The 23,271-nt window shown below is 52.5% G+C and overlaps 2 non-coding genes and 1 pseudogene across 2 annotated transcripts; all 3 read right to left on the reverse strand.

Annotated features, from left to right (window-relative positions):
- Positions 1–1,317: 1,317 nt before the first annotated feature.
- Positions 1,318–1,389, reverse strand: TRNAH-GUG (transfer RNA histidin (anticodon GUG)). Its single transcript has one exon. It is a non-coding gene; the product is annotated as a tRNA-His (tRNA).
- A 1,596-nt stretch (positions 1,390–2,985) lies between these two features.
- TRNAS-AGA (transfer RNA serine (anticodon AGA)) lies at positions 2,986–3,067 on the reverse strand. Its single transcript has one exon. It is a non-coding gene; the product is annotated as a tRNA-Ser (tRNA).
- Positions 3,068–6,885: 3,818 nt separating this feature from the next.
- Positions 6,886–7,085, reverse strand: LOC142024147 (small nucleolar RNA U3; annotated as a pseudogene).
- Between the last annotated feature and the right edge of the window lie 16,186 nt (positions 7,086–23,271).

The following is a 23,271-nucleotide window of genomic DNA, read 5'->3' on the forward strand; positions in this document are numbered from 1 at the left end:
AAAGTGAAGGCTCCAGAGTCTGAAGTGGAACAGTGTCAGATGTGTGTGGTGGGAGGGGAATATGTACATTTGGGGAAAGGGTCCTGAGTCCTGGATCCCAGCCACATGCCTGGGCACAAAGAGCAACAGCTCCTGCATGAGGTGTGTCATGGGGATAAGAGTTACCCCCATTAAAAAGCACCACACCTCAGAAGAGAAAACCACTGTGATGTAACCCAACAAACCCAGCTGCACACCCAGTTCGGAAGCCCCAGCTGGCCTTCCCAAAATTCCCACTGAGGTCCATCACACTATGACCAGCCCTCCCTTCGCCTTGCTGGACACCCACAGACAATGTCCCGTCCAGCCTTTTCCATCAAGACCTGGATTCTCCCCTGGAGCTTCAGTGGAGGCGACAGGAGAGCAACAGGGGCTCAGCTGCAGCTTTGGCGCAGGGTCTTGAGCCAAAAGCCACGCCATCTTTCTTAGTGGCGCTTGCTTCTTTCCTCTAGTTCCTCTTTGGCAAGTATAGGAAAACAGGCCGGGGGAAAAGCTGGCCTCCAAGGGCAGAGGAGGCCAAGGTTGAAAGCTGTTAGGAAGAGCTGATTGGCCTTTTGCCTCTAGTTTGCCCCCGATGGCACCAAGGGGCGTTCTCTTGGGCCAGGAGGTGATGGTAGAGCACAGGCCGGCGGGAGAAACAGAAGCGCCTGCCAGAAGAGGAAAGGGATGAGCAAGGATGAGATGCCGCGTTTCTGTCTGCTTTCAAGTGGGAGCCATTTTGCAGGCCTGGCTAACACGAGAGCCCAGTGGGCTACAGAATCTCCACTTTCTTCTTTTGCCTCTTCCCTGAAATGCCATCCGCTCGGGAGGCACTCGCCCCGACGCATGCAGCCGGGCCTAGCTGGGCAGAGCGGCGGCTCCCCTCTCCCCGCCTCTCCATAGCTTAGGAAGGTCAGAGGGAGCTGCATCTTTCCCAGGCTCCTGCTCCTGCCCTCTGGGGAAACCTTTGTACAATCAGAGCTCTGAGAAAATCACTGAATGACCCGCCCCAGCTGGGAGTGTGTTGCAGAGGGACTTTCCAGGCTGCAAACTCCCCAGCACGGCTTGGAACCACAGAATCCTGGGGCTGGAAGGGACCTCAGGAGATCATTGAGTCCAGCCTCCTCCCCAAAGCAGGAGCAACCCCAACTAAATCATCCCAGCCAGGGCTTTGTCAAGCCAGGGCTTAAAAACCTCCAGGGATGGAGATTTCACCACCTCTTCAGGTAACGCATTGCAGCGCTTCACCACCCTTTTGGGGAAAATAAAAGCAGTACCAGCCCTGTGCTGGGCTATCACTGCCATGACTTGGATTTGAACCAAGGTTTCTGCAGCCACAGTGCAGAGTACTAACCACTGTACAATCACGGCCAGTTGTGAAGGCTTTCTAGCGAGCTTTCCTTTCTAGGGCATCACCCCACAGTCTGGGACCTGGGCCACTGCTCCAGCTGCAGGCAGGACTCTTTGGGCTCCTGGGGCACAAGGCAAATTAACAGCCAGCTGCCCAGAGAAGGGCTTGAGCCTGGTACTGCCAGATAAAGAGCCTGATGCTCATCCAACTCGTGCTGGTAAAAGGGGCTTTTCCTTTTGGCCCTTGACACAAGTGCCGTCAGGGCAGCATTAGAGGAATGTACAATGTTAAAGACGCCCACATTGGAAAAGGCTGGGGGAGTTGCCTCAGGTGGGAAGCAGATGGTTCTGTCTTTTGCTGCACTTCTACATAACACGCGTTCTCTGTGCTAGAAATTGCCTCATTATCGTGGAAAGAGAGAACCCTCTGGCTTCTTTTACAATGTGTCTTCTTCGACACAGATAGAGCCCTCAGCCTACTACCGACCCACCCTCCTCCTCCAGAACACAGTGACCCACAGCTTAAAAGGCAAAAATTGTACAGCGCACAAAAAATTTAATAACATCACAGAATCTTCCACACAGCACAGCAAGTACACTTGAAAAAAAATGGTATTAAAAAGCAGGAAACATTCAAGAAAATACACATAAAACTCAAGCTATTAACACACACCAAGCACAAACTGGATAAAAATTCTCACGTTACTCTGCACAGACAGCTTTACAAACAAACAAACAAACAAACAAACAAACAAAAATTAGGCAACCAAGGAAGGAATTACACACCAAACCCGCTGAAGGAGCTGGAGCGGGTGGAAAGCAAGTTCTTCTCACATCACAGTGATGACACAGACAACCCACAAAGCCTCCCCTTTGTGCAGCCCATTCCCCAGAGTTGCTTCAGCCGAATTTCAGCACCAGAACCAGAGGCTCCAGTAGCAAAGGCAGCGCGTGGATGAGGGACTCTGGACACACCACGCAATGCCTTGTGGGTATGCAAAGGACATCACTGACTCTGCCCCAAAGAGCAGAGGAGCTGGGGTCTCCCAGCTGTGGCAGCTGCCCCGAGAACAGGGCTGATAATAGTTTTTATGCTGTGCCCCCTTTTTGGCCCTGCACTAAGCTGGTCCCCACAACCTGTGGGAGAACCGTAGGAAGGGATGCTGGCCTGTGTCTGGTTCTGCAGATCAGTCTATTGCTGTTGGGGCAGACAGGAGATTGTGACATTCATTCCCCCTTGGGCAAGTGTCTGCCCCTTTCCCAGCTGTGTACTGCACAGCTCAGGAGCTGGGAGAGACCAGAGCCCCTGAGCCAGCCTTGGGAACAGGCCCTTCCTTTCAAGGCAGCTGCCCTATCACTGGCTGCAGCTGAACCAGGGCTGCCCACTCCTTGCCAGGGCATTACACAGGTGAGTGTCGCACTGTCAGGCTGACATATGAGACAGGCTGGGCCCAGCAGCAGCCAGAGCAGTGACCACACCCCAGGGTCAGCATTTCCCCCAGGCACAGACTCCCCTGGCCTCTTCCACACACTGGTCACAGACAGCCCCTGGGCAGTGTTCCAGGGTGTGTGCTGCTGTAGTGTCCTGGTTCCAGGATGTGGCTAAAGCACAGCCCTTGCTGTGAGCAGGATTGGAACCTGCACAGGGAAACCCTATTGGATTTCTAGTCCAACACCATAAGCACTTGACCATCACAGCTGTGAGATCACCTTTGCCCCCCCAGGCCAGAGATCCTGGTGAATGCTCGATGGGCCGAGGCTGGTAAGGAACACTGCCAGACAGCTGGTGGGGTTTACTGCCCTCCCCTTTCTTCAGCCCCGGCCACCTTCAACCCATCTGAGGTGTGTCAGGAGCCCACCCAGGGGATGCAGACGAGGGCCCCTCCTGGAGTGAGACTGAGTTTAAGGACTTCTGACACTCTGGAGAATGAGGAGCTGCTGCTCCACATGACTGGCTGGTGCCAGGATGCTGCAGCCTTCAGCCACCTGTTCTCTGGCCTGAGCTCCGAGGGTCACCCACCTGAACAGCTGAACTAGTGCGGAGAAAAGTGAACGAACTGTGGCAGGCCAACTGCCAGGCCCAGGATGAGGCCAGCCACTCAAGGGGCAGTGGCCGCTACCTGCCCCACTTCCAGGAGTTCAATGGCCTCCTGGGACCCAAGGAGGCAGCACTGACCACCCACATCCTACACACCACCAGGTCAGATGGCGCTTGCCAGGGGGCTGCAGGAGGTGTCAGGACCAGTATCAGGCAGCAGCTCCCACCCAACAGGCACAGGAACAGAAGCCCAGAGCCATGACAGGGGTTCCAGCAATGGGGCCCTCATCATCTCTGTGTCCTGAGAGGTCTCCATCTGGGTCCCCTCCACCTGGGCCTCCCCTGAGTTCCTCTAGGGACACCAAGGTCGGTTTCGTGCATGTTGGACGCCTGGCACAATGGGAGGGGAGGCCAGCAGTGGCCCACTCACACAGCCACCAGCTCCAGTCTGGATGCACTCCACATAGCTGTGCTCCCTGAGCCTCAATGGGGGCCTCATGCAACACTCAGCACCTGCCCCTGAGGACAGCACCACAGGCTGCATGCCCAGGGAGGGAGGCTGACCTACACCGCATATGTCCCACCCACGCAGGGACCCCCCAGCCACACAGATCCCTCAGGGACCCCAGGCCAGATGGGGGGACAAGGTGAAGGGGGGCACACAGCCCCCAGGGCCAGGTCATGGTACTGATGGCCTTTCCCTGGGTCCCCTTCTGTCTCCAGAGCTGCATCATCCAGGGGCCAGACAAGGCCTGTACACAAGCCAGAAAGGCCCACACCAGAGGGCGAGAGGGCTGGAAGTGCACCCCGAAGAGCGCCCACATGGGGCCAGTGCTGGGGCATGTGCTGGTGCCACTGTGGGGAGGAGGAAGCTGCTGCTGTCACTGCTCACACCACCCCCCTGCAGGACGTTACTGCTGTCATGCAGGAGAGGCTGGTGATGGAGCAGGAGGCCTGGGGTTGGGTGGCAGGCAGCCTGGACACCCTCACACAGGCTGTGACCACGTGCCTGGCTCAGCCTCCCACCCCATCACCAGTCCCTCCCACAGCCCCTGCAGCTCCTCCCTCCACATGTCCCTCACAGTGTCCCACAGTTTCCCCCACCCCTCCACCCACAGTCACTGACATTGCTGCCCTGCTCCCCACAACCTTCCCCCATCCCCTCCCTCCCTTCCTGTAGCCCCCAGTGAGCCCAAGCCTGAGCCCACTGGACCCCTTCCTTCTCCCTAGCTCCTGCTGGTCCCAGCTCCATCCCAGCCCTTGTGAGAATATGGAACGTGGCCTCCCACCCGCTCCCCAGAGCCCTTTCTGAGTTCTGTTACCCCACCCCCTCTCCAAGACCTCCTCTAAGTTCCATTGCCCCCACTGCCCACCCCAGGACCCCATTGTCTATAGTCCCCCATCCCTCTTGTTAATCGTTTACACTTCTGTTTATGCAGTTTGGAATCCATTGCCAGAGTTTCATGAAATACTTTCTTTAGCAACACTCCCGTGTCCCTGGTGTCTACTGGGAGGCCGGGAGTGTATGGGAGTGTCGGGGGGGGCGGTTGATAGTGAGAGGTGGGTGCGTGGGAAGGGAGTTGTGGTGGTGGTGGTATGTTGGGGGGTCACATGGGCCCCCGGACAAAGGCCTCCCAGAGGAACTTACTGACCTGCACCCTGACCCTCTGTGCCTGACAGCACGGGAAAGCAGCCAGCTGCTTGGAGCCGTGGCCAGACCCAAAACCCACCCCTGCATGAACGGCTCTTGCTTTACCTCCACAGTGTTGTGAAGGGAGCAGCATGTACCCACCACATCTGGTACATTGCGCGGGATGGCCTCCAGTATCCTGAGGGGGCCCTGAAAGTGCCCTTCAGCCACCTAATATTGCAAGCCCAGTTTAGGAACTAAATAAAAATGTCCTGGCTGGGCTCAGTGTGTCCCATGTAGGGCCAACTCAGCCACTCATGCAAGGGGTAAATGGCATTGGGCATTATATCGGGGGGCTAGTGGTTTCCCCATTTGATAGCTCCCAGGTTGGGATGGATGTCTTCTCCTGCATGCTGCAGCAGAGCCATGAGTTGGAAGATACCTGCATTGTGGGCTCACCCAGACAAACCCACACAGAATGCCATAAATTGCCCCTTGGTGTCCACGCAGGTCTGGAGCACCCCAAAATGGTACCCCTTGCAATTGATGAAGATGCCTGTGCTGCATTCTGGGGCCTGGATAGCAATGTGGGTCCCATCCAGAGCTCTGAAGCACTTGGGGAAGTCCAGCTTCTTAGCCCCCATGAGGGTGACTTGCAGATCCCAGACACGGACAACCCAGTGAAGTAGGTTGTTTTTGATTGCCCAGAAGACCTGAATGGTGTGTGGGGAGAACATGTCCATGTGTGCGTGGTGGGGTGCTCCATGCATCCCCTTTCCCTCCCCCCACCAGGTCCCAGCCACCCCACCCTGTCCCTCTCTCCTGTCTCTGAGGGTCCCCCTTGCCTGGTAGCCCTCCTCCCCGTGGTGGTGAGGTGCCCCAACATGCTCTACCTCCAGCAGAACAGCCGCAACGGTGGCCGTGCCCACCCCCAATTGATGGCCACATGACTTGTGGCTGTCCAGGGTAGTGAGCCTCCAAGTAGCAATGGCTACCCACTTGTGCAAGGGGAGTGTGGGCTGCACCTGTGTGTCATGGTGCTGGGGGGCCAGGGAGGGCCAACGACTTAGCTCCAGAAATCACCTCTTTGTCATACTGAAGATGTGGGGCCAGCGGGTGTCATTCCAGTCCCCCAGAACCAGCCTGTCCCATCACTTGCTGCTGGAGGGTGGCAGCTCGGAGCAGTGCCTACAGGCTGACCATGGCCTGGATGGGTCGGGCACCAGGGAGTCTCTGGGGGCCATTGTGTGCCACCAAGTGGCTTCTCCATGTAGTTGAGTTCTCGGTGCTCTGGGTACAAGCCAGCCCTTGGCATGTGCAGAATGAGTGTGTTTTGGAGGAGCCCTTTAAAGGAGCAACAGGCTGCAGCCCCCAGAAGGGCTTATCTGCCTTGCTAGCACAGCCATGGCATTTTCTGGCCCTTTTCTCCCAAAAGAGCACCCTGTCACATGTGGCTGCTTCCTTGCAAACCAAGGGCCTGGTATTTTCAAAGAGCGGCTCACAATCTCCTTTCGCTTCGGGCATGTGGACGCTCGCTTTCAAAAGCTGATCTGTCAGAAGGTGGCTTTGGAAAGTTTGCCTTTTGACATCACACTGTGGTGTAGACTCAGCCAGCCACGGAGAAAAGGGTAGAAAAGCAGAACCAGGTCCCCACGTGAAGATTGCAGCATAGTGTAACAAAGGAAATGTGTGTGTACATCAAAAAAGGATAAAATTCTTTTAACAACTAAGAAACAAAAACTTTTAAACACCATTTTCACTCTGTCTGCTTCTGAACATTTCATGTAAAAGCAGCTAACGCAATTCTCCTCACTCTAAAAACTTCTTTTAAACTTTACAATAAGAACCAACCACTCAGACTAGGTTCTCTTCTCCTTGTTTCTAAGAGAAAACAAGAACAGTCATCAAGAGCAAACAACAGCACTGCCTGCTTATCTCATGCTCAGAAGAGAACACTTCAATTCATCATCATGGTTGGTAAGACCAAAAACACCCACATACACTTCTCTAGCTAAACACTACAGAAATGACCCCTAAAAGTACACTCTTAACCACATGCTCCTCAGCTGCACACCCAGCAGAACAGGCACAAGCTTCCTGCCCATGGGGAACATTTTCAAACAGCTGCTTCCACCCTCCTCGAACTAAGGGACAAAAGTCTAAAACCAACCACCCCTTTCGCTGAAGCCCAATTCACCCGCTTTGGGACGCAGTGTATCAGAGGTGGTCGCATGTGGCTGTTTGCAGACACACCCCTCCTGATTAGCATACAGCGCCCTTTGGAGTCAATCAAACCCTCTCACTTTTACTTCCCCAATCTGCCACTTTTCTTACAGGCTCTCATGTGACAGGTATCAGGCACAGAGGACTCTGACAGGTTAGTTCCTTCTGGCCATCTGTGCAGGTGATGTAAAAGGAATTTAGAGAGGCACTGAAATCAACAGGCACCAATTGAAATGAAAACAAAAAAGCAGTCAAGTAGCCCTTTAAAGACTAACAAAATAATTTATGAGGTGAGCTTTGGTGGGACAGACCCACTTCTTCAGACCAGAGCCAGCCCAGAACAGACTCAATATTTTAGACACAGAGAACCAAAAACAGTAATTAAGCTTGACAAATCAGAAAAAAACTATCAATGTGAGCAAATAAGAGAGCAGAGTGACAGGGCGGGGCGAGGGTCAAGAATTAGATTAAACCAAGTATGCAAAAGAGCCCTTATAATGTCCCAGAAAATTCGCATGCTGGTTGAAACCAAGTGTTACTGTGTGGAATTAGAATATGAAACAGAGTTCAGCAGTTGTTCTTTCCAAAGCAGACTGAAAATTCTTCTTCAATAAGACGCAAACTCTTCAGTCATTAACAGAATGGCTCACTCCATTAAAATGTAGACTAACTGTTTTGTGGATCAGGAGTGTTTTGATGTCTGTTTTGTGCCCAAAAACTCTTTGTCACAGAGAGTTTGAAGTCTGTCCAATATACAAAGCACCCGGGCATTGTTGGCACAGGATGGCATAAATGATGTTAGCAGAGAAACATGAGAATGTGCCTGTGATTCTGTGAATAATCTGGTTCGGTCCAGTGATGGTATCTCCAGAATAGATATGTAGATAAAGCTGGTAGTGGGCTTTGTTGCAAGGAAAAGTCCCAGAACTGGTGTTCCTGCGGGATAGACTGTAGATATTGGTCAGAATCCTCGTAAGGTTGGGAAGTTGTCTGGAGAAGAGAACAGGCCTGTCACCAAGGGCCTTCTGGAGTGTGGCATCCTGATTAAGGATAGGTTGTAAGTCTTTGATAATGCATTGCAGTGGTTTGAGTTGGGGCTGTAGGTGATGACCAGTGGTGTTCTGTTCTTGGCTGTTTTGGGCCTCTCTTGGAGTTGCTGGTCTCTGGGTATTCGTCTGGTCCTGTCAATTTGTTTTTTTTATTTCTCCTGGTGGGTAATTCAAGTTTATGAATATTTTGTAGAGATCTTGTAGTTTCTGGTCTCTGTCAGTTGGATCAGAGCAAATGCGATTGTATCTGAGGGCTTGACTGAAAACAATGGATCTCGTTATGTGTTCAGGATGGAAGCTAGAAGGGTGTAGGTAAGTATAGCGATCAGTGGGTTTCCGGTACAGTGTGGTACTGATCAGACCATCCTTGATTAGTACTGCAGTGTCCAGGAAATGTATCTTTTGCATGGAGTAATCGAGGCATAAGTTGATGGTGGGGTGGAGATTGTAAAAGTCTCTGTGGAATTCTTCTAGAGTCTCTATACCATGAGTCCAAATCATAAAGATGTCATAAAGGTATCTTAAGTAGAGGAGGGCTAATAGGGGATGAGAGCTGAGGAATCGTTGTCACTTCCACAGCTAGGTCAGTGCAGGGCAGCCGACGTTAACCTAATGGTGTAATATAGACAAGGTTTTAGTCTCACTTCCCAGGTGGTGTTTCCAATTCAGCCGAAGCTGGTGGTGGTGGTCGTATTTGGCTAAAATCAAGGCAACTCATCTTTTAGACTCTTGTGGACCCACCTCAGGCATCCTGATGCTCATGGGCCTCCGGCCCCAAATGGTGAAAGCCTGGTCTGTGCCCTTTGCCTTGGGCTGGAAATATTATTTACTAAGCGATGATCCGGCTCTTTCTGGCCCAACCCAATCTGATGAGGCCATTTTTCAGGGTTGGGATGAAAATGGTGTTGGGTCCCAGGAGTTGGGGGTCGATGTTCCCTCTGACCTTTTCCATCCAGGTGTGGAATGCATTTTATGCACACTCAGGTGTGAGCAAATGTGCACCATCAGTAGAAACAAGAAACCGAGCTGGGGATGCTCTGCTAACGGGCTGGGGAGCATTGGAAACTCTGCTGAGCACTCGCACGAGCCCACAGCTCACAGGGAACACCGACGGCGGCTGCAGCACAAAGATGGAACTTGCTCAAGTAGGTGATTTTTCTCCCCAAGTCTCTTTTTGTAAGGCAGCAAAAAGGGAAAGGTGGCTGGGACCCCCCAGTCGTTTGTCTGCCAACTAGGCCTGATTTGGGACAGAACAATTTAGGTGACTTAACATGAAGTCTTGGCCAGGGGCCTGAGACAGGGGAGCGTAAGATGGGGAGCAGCAGAAGGCGCTGCTGGAGAGGTGCCAGTGAGTGCACTGTGGTTTGGTGGCAGTGAAGTGAGTTTTCTGGGTGTTTGCTGTTTGATGCTGATCGCAGCTGATTTCTGTGATGGTGTCAGGTGGGATTGTGTGTCTGGGAGGGTTTGATCCCTTGTTCCCTTGGTTGCCTTTGATCAGCCTGAGGCTCAGCCTGCCCCTGTGTGACTAAGGAGGGGGAAGGCCTGAGCTGGGTGAGCAGCTTTAAAAGCCAGAGGCAGAGCAATAGGGGAGGGAAGGAAACAGGGAAGTGTAAAAGGGAGTTTGATGGGATCAAGTTAATGCCTTTGGCTGTTTCTGAGCCCCTTGATGCTATTGAAATCTCCACAGCAGTTCCCATCCCTTGTGTCAGCAGAGAGGGACTCAGCCTGTTTTCTTTTCTCCCTTCCCTTCCACACCCCCAGAGCGTTGCAGGCACCACAGACAGGTGTGTGTCTCTCTCCCCTTCCCGTGGCATCCTTCTCGCTACAGGCTGAGACCAGCCAACTAACCCAAGGCTCAGCTACCAGGTGGGGCTGGTGACACCGCTCCTGTGCTGCATTACAGAGCTGGTATTCATGCAGTTCTCAGAGCAGAGAAGAGAATCCTGGTGCAGATGGTGGGTGTTGGCCCCTTGACTGTGTGGTCACACTGCCAGAGTGGGAGGTTCACCTTCACTCTCCTGAGAGGTTCATATCTGAATTCTGCCTCACTCTTGCCCCTGCTCTAACAGAAATCCAAAGCAACCACTGGTGCGCTGTTCGGAGAGGCATTGAATCAAGGCCAGTTCAGCATGTGGAGAAAGCCACTTGCCTCAGGAAGGAGATTTGAACCCACCTTTCCTTCTGGAGGCCAGAACATCCAGGGAAAGGAAAGATAGTATCTTACATCTGGCACCTTAGACCATGCAGCCATCCCTACACTGCTGAAAAGAATGCTCTTGAGCCACTGATTTTCTTTAATATTTTATGAGTCAGGCAGACAGTTTCCATACACAACTGTAGCACAACTCTTTCAACACCAAACAGCCATTCTTCAGCACAACAAGTTTTTATACACAGTCACCCTGACCTAATGCTGGGACGTGCTTTGACGTTAGCTGAAAAGAAATGGATGAAGGAGAAACTGCCAGGTTGCCACCCTGAGGGTCGGAATTCCTCTATTATCATATTTGCTAAATAGGTGGCAACCAAGCACCCAAGTGATGGGAGCTCTTATTGGCTCCTATTCTCCCCTATCCTTAGATATTAAAGTTTCATGAAAGGAAAAAAAAACAATGAGGAAGAAGGCAGAGCTCTTAAGGATTCTTCCAGAAATGAGTTGGCCCCACAGAAGAGGAAGCAGGACTGTTTCTACCTGGCTTAGAACAAGCGACTAGTTACAAGTTAGACCCATGTGCTAACCACGACACTGCAGAAAATACACACTGACATTTTGATGCTTTTCTGAAGTGTTCACAGGAGCCAGTGCATCAGCAAGTTTCCCTTCGAAGAACGGGCAAGCAAAGGGCACGAAGAACTTCTAAAAACTTCATCAATAGCAGTGGTGCAATAGCTTCTCCAATTCGCCTTTCTCACAAGGAGGAGAAACAGAGACAAACCGTCCAACCAACAATGTTCATATCTGCTCAATGTTTCCTGCCACCGCCCAGGGACCCCTTCAACAAACCAGGAAAGCAAAATGCAAGACCCTCAATGGATTCTCTTCTTGCCATTGGTTGCACCCACAGCACTTAGGAGAGGCAGACATGGTGTTCCCAGGCTCCAGCCCCAGTGCAGAGGAGGCCCAGCAGCCCAGTCACAGCCCTGCCAGGCCCAGGAGAGGGAGCAGATGCAAACAAGCCCTAAAGGCAGAGTGCAGCTTGTAAGCTGGGGGAGAAAAGAGTCAGTTATACACAAGCAGACGGTCCTCTGGTGTAAAGCACAGAGCTCAGGACTCTGCCTCTTGCAATCTGAGTTAAACTCCTCAGTAGGAGCGTCTCTGTCCCTTTCCTCACAGCAGTGCAGGCTTGTTCCACCTTTACTGCTCTACCCAGCTCTGAGCCCGTGCACAGGTAATGGCGCACAAGCTGCCTGCTTCAGTGACTGCTCCGCTCCTGTCCCCAGCATGTGCAAAAGCTTTCTCCCAATAGCAGGTATGTTTCATACTGTTCAGGGGGTCACCATCATGCCTGCCCTGAAGACAGCCACAGACACCCCAGCCAGGCTGCCACCTCCCCTCTGGCAGGCCCCAGGTTTATTTAACACAAACCATCACCTTCCCCTTCTCAATGACACTTTTCCCATCACACTTTTGAACTTTCCATCTCTTGTCCTTGTGTAAGTGAGTCGGATGAGCACCGAGCTCCACATTTCTCACCGTCCCCTGGGTAATCATAGCTCATGTACATGCCCAGTGCACAGCTGGAGCGAATGCAGAAAGCCCTGAAGCTGCAGAGCACTGAAGGGGGACAGTCAGCTGGGGAAAAGTTTTCTTCTCTCCTCCTTGGGCAGGTGAGGATAGAAATGAAGAGAAGAAAATCCTCTGCCACACTCCAAAGAGGATGGAATTATCAATTTGTACTGTCTTTGCTTCAACCAAATCGGAGAACAAGAGCAGCCGTGTGCTACCAAAGGCCAAGACATCAGTGCAAGCTGGGAGAGACCTGCTGTGTTGGCTGAGAAAATCACTATCCAGGCAAGAAAGAAACTGCCTAGGATGGGATGTGGAACCCATGACCCTGGGGATAAAATCCTTTGCATTTTCTACCAGGGGGAGCAGTCACTACACCAAAGCACCTCCTCTTCCAGCACGCAGCAGATGGAGTCAAGTGTGCATAAGTCAAATGTGTGTGTGAAATTGTTCACAAGTGCCTGACTGCAGGCTCTGTCTTGCTCTCAATTGGGTGTTCTGGTCTCGGTGGGGAGACACAGCTTCAAACCCCTCTCCTGACACACCCACCTTTGACCACAAGAAATAGTCTCATTTCAGCTTCTCCAGTCACATTAGATAAGTCCGTGTTCAGGATCTCGCAGAGGCTCTTTCCCACCCTCCCCTCATGGGCAGAAGAAAACGCGGCATTTCCACACACACCAGCCTGTCAGGAGGGCAGAGCTGGGTGACTCCAACTGCCCGTCTCCTCTCACTGCTCTGTAGAACTCAAGGGATCTCTCTGAACACCCCCCAGAACTACAGCACCAATGTCCTGCCATGGATGTACCGGAAGTGAGCGTCTCTAACTCCTACCTGGGTTTTCCCACCCAGCCAGCTGCACAGAGGGACCAGAGTTGTCAGAGATGAGCTGTAACGTATCCAGGGGCTCCCCTACTCCCCCTGCCTATGCACAGAGCTTCAAGGGAGGAGAAAGGCTGGTGGGCAGGCAAAGCCAAGGGCCCCGTTCCATGGATTGGAGCTCCTGGTGATGTGAGATCAACCCTCCTCCCTTGGCCTCAGGGACAGAGCTGCAGCCAGCTGGGTGTGTGCTCCTGGAAAAGGCTCCAGGGAGCAGCAGCAGCGGATGTGGGGAGGGCAGAGCTGGGGTAAGTGAAAGCAAAAGAGGAGGGCTCCTCTTGGGGTGTGTCTGTTATCAGAGCTCTTCCATCCATAGGACAAATGTGGGTGGCTGCATTAGGCCCTGTGTTTTGGGGGCCCAGCAGCAGCTGCCCCACCCAGCCTTTGCCTGGGAGTTATGAGGGGTAACCTGGGGTTTAGAGCCAAGAACAGTGGTGGAAGAATTTTACCACAAGGCTTCTGGAAAGGAGCCCCCCTCACTCCCAAGAGGGCTATAGCAGGGCTCTGTACAGACAAGGTAACTTGACTTTCCTTGTCTCCTCCCCCATTTGCACTTCCTCAGGGGCAGAAGGCGCAAGCAGACCTCTGTGTTGTGCAGAGACTTGTCGCTCCTGAGCTGTGTCTACACGTGCACGCTACTTCGAAGTAGCGGCACTAACTTCGAAATAGCGCCCCTCGCGGCTACACGCGTCGGGCGCTATTTCGAAGTTAACTTCGACATTAGGCAGCGAGACGTCGAAGTCGCTAACCTCATGAGGGGATCGGAATAGCGCCCTACTTCGATGTTCAACGTCGAAGTAGGGACCGTGTAGACGATCCGCGTCCCGCAACGTCGAAATTGTGGGGTCCTCCATGGCAGCCATCAGCTGGGGGGTTGAGAGACGCTGCCTCTGCAGCCTGTGCGGGGCTCTATGGTCACCATGTGCAGCAGCCCTTAGCCCAGGGCTTCTGGCTGCTGCTGCTGCAGCTGGGGATCCATGCTGCATGCACAGGGTCTGCAACTCGTTGTCGGCTCTGTGTATCTTGTGCTGTTTAGTGCAAGTGTGTCTGGGAGGGGCCCTTTAAGGGAGCGGCTGGCTGTTGAGTCCGCCCTGTGACCCTGTCTGCAGCTGTGCCTGGCACCCTTATTTCAACGTGTGCTACTGTGGCATGTAGACGTTCCCTCGCTGCGCCTATTTCGATGTGGTGCTGCGCAACGTCGATGTTGAACATCGACGTTGCCAGCCCTGGAGGACGTGTAGATGTTATTCATCGAAATAGACTATTTCGATGTCGCCACATCGAAATAGGCTACTTCGATGTAGGCTTCACGTGTAGACGTAGCCCTGGTGACCAGCTGTGTCTGTCCTGGGCCTTTTTGGCCACATTTAGGGGTTTGCCTTTTCTGCAGTAGGTGCTCTGGTCATTGGCTGAAGCTGAAAAGGCTGGGGTGGAACTTGAAGGCCTTAGGAATTTGACTGGCCTTAGGCCCCAATAACCAACACAGTTTAGAAATCCAACACATTTTCCATTGGGCCACTGCAGCCCCTGAGGGTTCTCTGTTGTTGTGTCGTCTGGCACTCAGAGGCGAGAGACACCCAGAGTTGGGGGTGGGTTTCCATCCCTGGCTGCTCAGGCTAACAGCCACCAAGACAGCTCTCCTCCAGGAACTTTTCATTCTTTTATGTGCCTGGCGAGAATTGTGCCCCTCACAACGCTATGAACACACCTCTGAGACCAGAGAATTCAAGGAAAGAATTCAAAAACCATGAGCTCGATTTCTCCAGGGCAGAAAATTTTCAAGAGAAAGAAATGCAGACAGACAGACAGACAGACTCACTAGGTCAGTATAGGGAGGCTGCAACTGCCTCTCTTTCCTCCACTGAGGGCCTCCCTCTCCTTTAAATCAGGCACCACAAAACTGACCTGTACATTGTCGACCAGATTTTGCAGTACAGACATAGCGACCGGCACTTGAACGGGGCTGAACGGGATTTCCAGGGTGCCACGAGAGCCTCTGCTCAAGTGTGGGTGTGAGCATTTGCCTGGGGGTATTAGAGTCCTGCTTCTGTGACGTTCCTGGTTGCTAGAGGGGGCCTGTGAGGCCAGAACACCCCGAGAGGAAACAGGAGGCAGAGAAAGCCAGAGGAGCTGCTATAAGAGAGAGCTCCTGCTGCTCCTCCCTGTGTGAGGTGCATGGCTCAGCGTGGGCTTGGGGAGAGGGCTGGCTCTGTGTTTTGGGAGGCTGAGTAAAAGGAAGACACAGGGTCACTTTCCCAGCCCACTAGGAAGCCTCTACCTCAAGTTGAAGTTGTGATTCTTAAGCCCTCCTCTGCCGCATGGGCTGGAGAACCTGCCTCTGATGGGGTGTGTTTGGGCAGCAAGCACTTGGGCCATCAGGTAACTGCAATGGGGAGAAGATGAGAACACTGCCATCCGCATCATCTCCTGCCATGGGGCAGGGCTGGCCAGGCTCTCTCCAAGGTCCAAGTCCTTCTCAGTCCCAAGGTGAAAGAAGTAGCCAAGCGAGGTGAGGGAACGAGGTGGCCAAAGCCCCTTCCAAACAGGGTGGCCATCCCCACCACCTGTGAATGCTGGAGTCATCTCCCATCAGGGCTCTAGATTGCTCCCTGCCAGTCACTCAGCCTGTTTCCTTTTCCTCTTTGGGCCTCTGCCCATAGCAGCCAGTGAGGAGAGGACAGGCTACCTGGCCAAGGCTGTTGGTTGAAGTTTTTTGTTTCCCTATTACAAAAGTGTTCCCTGGTCTCATTGAAAGGCTGTCTGCTTGCTGGCACTCACAGGGGCAGGGACTGCAAGGCCCCAGGCCAGCCATAAAAGCAGGAACACAGGCCAGGATACAAATGAGACGCCGTGTTTATTGCTGATTTCAGCTTGGAAACTTTTGGGATAACCAGGGCGCCAGAGACTCTGCTGGGTTCCTCTGCCCCTCTCCTGAAATGCCGTCCACCTGTGTGGGCCACCCTGGAGAAAGTGGTGGTGAGAGGGACGAATTGCTGCTTTTCTATAGCTCCGCTGCTGGAGCAGTGAACTTTAGGGAGTGCTCTGCAAGCTCTTTGCAGAGACTGGTTCATATGTGGCACAAGGGGGTCTTCTTTTTCCTCCCCTTGCTGAGGAAGAGCAAGAGAAAAAAGGAACAGCCGGCTGGTGCCACAGAATCATAGAACAATAGAGCTGGAAGAGACCTAAAAAAGCCATCGAGTCCAGCCCCCTGCCCTAAACAGGACCAAATCCATCAGATCAGCCCAGCCAGGGCTTTGTCGAGGTGAGACTTAAAACACCTCCAGGGATGGAGACTCCACGACTTCCCTGGAGAGACCATTCCAATGCTTCACCACCCTCCGAGTGGAAAAGTTTTTCCTCATGTTCAACCTGGACCTTCCCAACTACAACTTGAGACCATTGTTCCATGTTCTGCCATCTGTGACCACTGTGAACAGCCTCTCTCCAGCCTCTTTGCAGCCTCCCTTCAGTAAGTTGAAGGCTGTTATCAAGTCCTGCTTCAGTCTTCTCTTCTGCAGACTAAACAGTCCCAATTCCCTCAACCTTTCTTCATACGCCATATGCTCCAGCCTCCTAACTATTTTGGTTGCCCTCCGCTGGACCCTCTCCAGTGTATCCACATCCTTCCTATAAATGGGGCCCAGAACTGGACACAGTACTCCAGATGCGGCCTCACCAAAGCCGAATAAGAGGAATAATCACTTCTCTGGATCTACTGGAAACGCTCCTCTTGATGCAACCTAATATGCCATTAGCTTTCTTGGCTACAACGGCACAGTGTTGACTTTTGTCCAGCTTCTCGTCCACTACAACTCCCAGGTCCTTTTCTGCAAAACCACAACAGAGCCAGTCGGACCCCAGCCTGTAACAACGCTTGGGATTCTTCCGGCCCAGGTGCAGGACTCTGCACTTGTCCTTATTGAACCTCATCAGATTTCTTGCAGCCCAGTCTTCCAATTTGTCTAAGTCACTCTGGACTCTGACCCTACCCTCCAGCGTACCTACCTCTCCCCCTAACTCAGTAGCATCCGCAAACTTGCTGACGGTGCAATCCAACCCGACATCGAGCTGTTGATCACTACCCATTGGGCCCGACCTTGTAGCCAGCTTTCTATCCATCTTACCACTTATCCAATCCACATTCCTTTAACTTGCTAACAAGAATATTGTGGGAGACCGTATCAAAAGCTTTGCTAAATCACATCCATTGATTGTCCCCTATGCACAGAGCCATTTATCTCATCGTAGAAGCTAATCAGATTGTTCAGGCATGACTTACCCTTCATGAATCCATGCTGACTATTCCTGATAACTTTCCCCTCCTGAAAATGCCTCAAAGTGACTTCCTTGAGAAGCCCCTCCATGATTTTTCCAGGGACTGATGTAAGACTGACCGTCCTATAGTTCCCTGGATCATCCTTCTTCCTTTTTTAAAGATGGGCGCTACATTTGGCTTTTTCCAATCATCCGGGATCTCTCCTGATCTCCACGACTTTTCAAAGATAGTGGCCAAGGGCTCGTCAATGACATATGACAACTCCTTCAGAGCCCTCAGATGAATTCATTCCAGGCCCATGGATTTATGTATGTTTAGCTTTTTAAATAGCTCCTTATCTCTTCTTTCTCCACCGAAGGAGCTTCAGGGCTCATAGATCTGAGCCAGGATGTTGGTAGATCGGAGTCCTCCAAAGTCATAGAGACTGAGGCTCAAGAGGCTGGTTTCAGGGACACAGTTGGAGCCGGGATCCCCACCCACCCAGAACCAGGGCCGTATTCTCTCCCCAGGGATGGAGCCTAGCACAAAATTGAAGATCTTGGCCTCAGCATCAACAAATGTCACCTGCCCCTGCTCACAGTCGACTCACCTGGATCATATGGGGGGGCAGCTCAGGAGCGGGGGGTGTCAGGGGAGGTGAGAGCCTGGAACCGATCCCCCCGTCGCTGCACAGCCCAGATCATCCCCCCACCCCACCGCAGGGCTATGGCTGATCTGTCCCTTCTTACCCACAGACTCTCTGTCCACACCCACCGCCCAGAGCTGTCCATCCCCCACCTCCACCTCCCAGCAGTGTCTCCCCGAGGAGAACCCCTCACAGCCCAGCACACAGGGCCACGTGTCGCATCTCTCGGGGCTGTCGGGCAGTCGCTGCCGTGCATCTGCCCATCTCACACTTTTCCCACCCTCCGGCCAGACGAGGTGGGGATGAGCCGTGTGCGGATCCAGAGTCACAGTCGCTGCAGGGGAGAGAACCAGAGCGTGAGGGGCAGAGCTCAGCCCTGGGGGAGGGTTTGACGGGTCAGTGACAGAATCGGGCCCAGCTGGAGAGGGACTCAGGGAATCTCCTTCCCCCAGGCTGTGCCCGACAGCTCTGGGATCTCAGCCCAGGACTGGGGAGAGTCACTCACAGGCAGGGACAGGTCAGGGACAGGGTGAAAGGATCGGCTGGGCCAGACCCGGGGCTCAGGATTGTGCCCCCCTGCCCCCACCTCTCCCAAAGAGAGGGACGAGGGACTCTGGGAGCCCCGGCAGATGGTCCAACTCAGCGACCATTGGCAGAGCTCCCCTCCCCCCAACACACCTTCAATCTCCCTGTGTCCCAGCTCTCCCCAGGCTGCACTTTGCTCTGGTGCCTCCCCGCTGCACCTGGCTGCTTGGAAATGTCCCAGCTCAGGCAGCACCAGGCCACACACGAGCAGGAGTGAACCCGTCCCCCCAAATAGCCCTGCTCAGCAGCAGGGGCAGCAGAAGAGTCCCTCAGCCCGGGGCAGGCAGGCAGGGAGAGAGGGAGGGGTTAACACAAGGGAGGGGTTAATGGGGGAATCAGACAGAAGCTCTGAGTGTGGAGGGAGAAGGGAGATTAGGGTTTGTGGGTCTCCAGATAGACGGGACACGTCACTTCCTCCCGGAGACTTTTCAGAGGGCTCACTGCAGCCCTGGCTCCCTCTGGGCTGGGGAACAGGGCTAATTTCAGCTTCCTCAGTTCAGACTAGGCCCGGCCTGCAGCAAATACTGGGCATTCCCCTTCCCGGAACTGACTCGGCTCTTGGCTGGAGTGGGCAGAGCCAGCTGGTGTCATTGCAGCCCTGGGGGCTTTGGGGAAAAGCCAACCACACTTGGGCACCCAGCCTGCAAGCTGCCACTTGTACTGCTGTGGCAGGTCACTGGGGCTGCACGTGGACACCTGAATCCCCCACTCCTGATAAGCTGCCAGAACTGGGTGTGTCTAAGGGGTGATATTCAGCCTTAGGCAGAATTCAGTGAATTTAATACATAGTTAAGACAGAATTAATATTTATAGTATTTTACATTTATCTCCTGACACGCTCCCAGCTGCAAAGGTTTTATCCATTTCAATGGGCAGAGCCGTGGGAAGCTCTGCATGGTCAGAGGTGAAACAATATGGTGCTCAGACAGTAATTACTGAACGGCAGCAGACACCCATTCCAAACTGCAAACTTTGTAACCGTTAAAACCAAAACTGTCAAGAGCACATCTGGAACCCTCAGAACTCCACAGCCTGACATCCAACTCTGCCAAGGGCTCCCGTCGTCTTATTCCTTTGGGCCCTGTCTGTACCCTTCAGTAATGACAAATCGGAAAAGAAATATCAGTTTCTGGAGTGAAATGGATATTTACTGGCATCTACTGATCATGGAATCATAGAGTGCTAGGACAGGAAGGGACCTTGAGAGGTCATTGAGTCCAGCCCCCTGCCCTCGTGGCAGGACAAAGCACTGTCTAGAGTCTAGACCATCCCTGACAGACACTCCTCTAACCTGTTCTTAAATATCTCCAGTGATGGGGATTACGCAACCTCCCTAGGCAATTTTTTCCAGTGTTTGACCACCCTGACACTTAGGAACTTTTTCCTAATGTCCAACCAAAACCTCCCTTGCTGCAGTTTAAGCCCACTGCCTCTTGTTCTATCCTCAGAGGTTAACAAGTACAAGTTTTCTCCCTCCTGCTTATAACATCCTTTTCGATATCTGAAAACCGCTATCATGTCCCCCCTTAGTCTTCTTTTTTCCAAACTAAACAAGCCCAATTCTTTCAGCCTTTCTTCATAGCTCATGTTCTCTAGACCTTTGCTCATTCTTGTTGCTCTTTTCTGGTCCTTCTCCAATTTCTCCACATATTTCTTGAACTGCGGTGCCCAGAACTGGACACAATACTCCAGCTGAGGCCTAACCAGCGCAGAGCAGAGGAAAAGTGGAAGAATGACTTCTCGTGTCTTGTTCACAACACACCTGTTAACGCATCCCAGAATCATGTCTGGTTTTTTTTGCAACAGCATCACACTGTTGACTCATATTTATCTTGTGGTCCACTAGAACCCCTAGATCCCTTTCTGCTGTGGTCGTTCCCAGACAGTCTCTCCCGATTCTGTGTGTGTGAAACTGATTGTTCTTTCCCAAGTGGAGCACTTTGCATTTGTCCTTATTAAACTTCATCCTGTTTACCTCAGACCATTTCTCCAGTTTATCCAGATCATTTTGAATTATGACCCTATCCTCCAAAGCAGCTGCAACCCCTCCCAGCTCGGTATCATCTGCAAACATAATAAGTGTATTTTCAATGCCAATATCTAAATCATTGATGAAGATATTGAACAGAACCGGTCTTAGAACAGACCCCTGCGGAACCCCACTTGTTATATTTTTCCAGCAGGATTGAGAACCAGTAAGAACTACTCTCTGAGTACGATTATCCAGCCAGTTATGCACCCACCTTATCGAAGCTTCATCGAAGTCGTATTTGCCCAGTTTTTTTATAAGAATATCATGTGAGACCGTATCAATGCTTTACTAAAGTCTAGGTAAACCACATCTACCACTTCTCCCCTACCCACAAAGCTCATTATCCTATCAAAGAAAGCTATCAGATTGGTTTGACATGATTTGTTGTTTACAAATCCATGCCGACTGTTTCCTATCACATTACCACCTTCCAAGTGCTTGCAGATGATTTATTTAATTACCCGCTCTATTATCTTTCCTGGTACAGAAGTTAAGCTGACTGGCCTGTAGTTTCCTGGGTTATTCTTATTCTCTTTTTTCAGATGGGCACTATATTTGTCCTTTCCCAGTCTTCTGGAATCTCTCCTGTCTCCCGTGATTTTCCAAAGATGATAGCTAAAGGCTCAGATACCTCCTCTATCAGCTCCTTGAGTATTCTAGGATGCATTTCATCAGGCCCTGGTGACTTGCAGACATCTCATTTTTGAAGTGATTTTTAACTTGTTCTTTTTATATTTCAACTTCTAACCCTACCCCTTTCCCTCTAGCATTCACTATGTTTGGCAATCCTTCATCAGACTTGCCAGTGAAGACCGAAACAAAGAAGTCATACACCCTTAGACTCTGGAAGAATAAAGGAACATAAAAAATAATCTGTCTGTCTGTCTGTCTGTTGAAAATTTTAGGCCCTGCATGGATCAATCTAATTTTTGAATTGTTTTCTGAAATTCTGGGGTCTCAGAGGTGTGTCACTGTGCTGTGAAGGGCACAACCCCAGCTGGGTGCATAAAAGAATGAGCTAAGTCCCTGGAGGAGAGGTGCGTTGATGGCTCTTTAGCCAGGACTGTCAGGGAGGAGACCCCATATGCTGGGTGCCCCTGGCGTCTGAGTGCCAGAGGAGAGGATGTGCTGTATAGCACACAGGGCTCTGTGGTGCTATGGAAAACAAGTTGGACTGCTAAGCTGCCATGGTTGTGTGGAGTTAAGGCCAGTCATTCAAAGGCTGTGGGTTGCAATGCCACCAGAGTCACTGTAATACACATTGCCTGTTGGGAGTGCTGGGGAAGACGGAAGGGCAGGTCCTCCACACAGCAGGGATCTACTCCCCAGAGACCTCAGCTCTGTCCACTCCCTCACTGGTGCTGCCACAGTTGTCACATGTTTAGGCTGTCATTTCCGCCAGTCACTCTGCTGCCAGGAAACACCCCCCATGGGGCAGCTGCCTCATTCACCAGCATGTCACAACTCAGGGGGCAGCTCCTCCTATAGGGAATCTCCTCCATGGGACAGCTGCACCTTTACCCAACGTGACAGCCCCACTGCGAGGGATCCCTGCCATGGGGTGGCTGCTGCATTCCCTGGCCCCCCTTGAGGGAGGTTTCAGGGACACGATTCTCAGCACCCCCCCCCACACGAGGAGGCTGTGGATCCCCCATTCTCTGCTCCCCTTCATCTTGCTGTGACACCTCCATCTCTGGGGCATCTTCATGTGGCAGCAGCCCCCCATCACGGAAAAGCCCTGACAGATGAGAGCAGCTCCCCTATCCCCAGAGACTGGTGTCTGGTGTTTGCCATAGAGCCCTGTGGTCACTCTCTGGAGTTCCCTTTCTACATTGTCCCAGTTTCCCTCTACTCCATCTCTGGGGAGTCCAAACTGCCCACCCGTAGATGGAACCACTTCTCCAGCGTGACACCAGCTTCCGCACACTAAGACCTTTTATCCCTCCCAAGGCCAGTTCCCTAAGTGCCAGGTTGCAACCCTCACACACCAGGGAGTAAACACCTGCTCCGATGAAAGGCTTCAAGTCCCAGCACGGCTACCTTGGGGTTCGCCAGAGACGTCTTCCACACACCTCCCAAAGGTCTCAGTGCAGCTCCAGTCTTGTCATTGACGCATCTTTATTTGTCACCTCTCACACGGCCAGTGTTCCCTAGTCGGTGTTCCCCAAAGTGACAGTCAGGGTTCCCCGGTTGGGGTCAGCAACCTGTGGCTCCAGAGCTGCATGGGGCTTAAGGAGTCATTTGCAGGTCTGGATGCTGCCACTGCTGACTCCTCTGCCACTGCTGGAAGGGGAGTCAGATGGGTTCTGCATTGTCCTACATCGGGCCCTCCGGACTAGAGTTGGAGGAGCAGAGGTACATTCAAGCCTCAGATTGGGTGAGGTATTTGGAGGGGTTTGGACCTGAGAGAGGTTAAGCCTGGGGATGAGGGGTTAGATATTGGCTGAGAGGGATGAAGCCTGGGGATGAGGGTGGCAGATTTGGGGCTGAGAGGGATGAAGCCTGGGGATGAGGGTGGCAGATTTGGTCTGAGAGGGGTTAAGCCTGGGGATGAGGGTGGCAGATTTGGTCTGAGAGGGGTTAAGCCTGGGGATGGGGGGGCAGATTTGGGGTGAGAGGGGCTAAGCCTGCAGATGTGGGGGCAGATTTGGTCTGAGAGGGGTTAAGCCTGAGGATGGGGGGGCAGATTAGGTCTGAGAGGGGTTAAGGGGTTATTAGGGATTCTGTGAAATTCTTTCAAGTTTAAAAGGGTTCTGTGGCCAAGTAAAATTGGGAAACACTGACCCAGGTAATCACATACAGCAGGTGTCCTCTGCCTCCCCCGCCAGCCCCCCTGTGC

This window comes from Carettochelys insculpta, chromosome 21 (genome assembly GCF_033958435.1).
Source record: "Carettochelys insculpta isolate YL-2023 chromosome 21, ASM3395843v1, whole genome shotgun sequence".
Classification (NCBI taxonomy): domain Eukaryota; kingdom Metazoa; phylum Chordata; order Testudines; family Carettochelyidae; genus Carettochelys; species Carettochelys insculpta.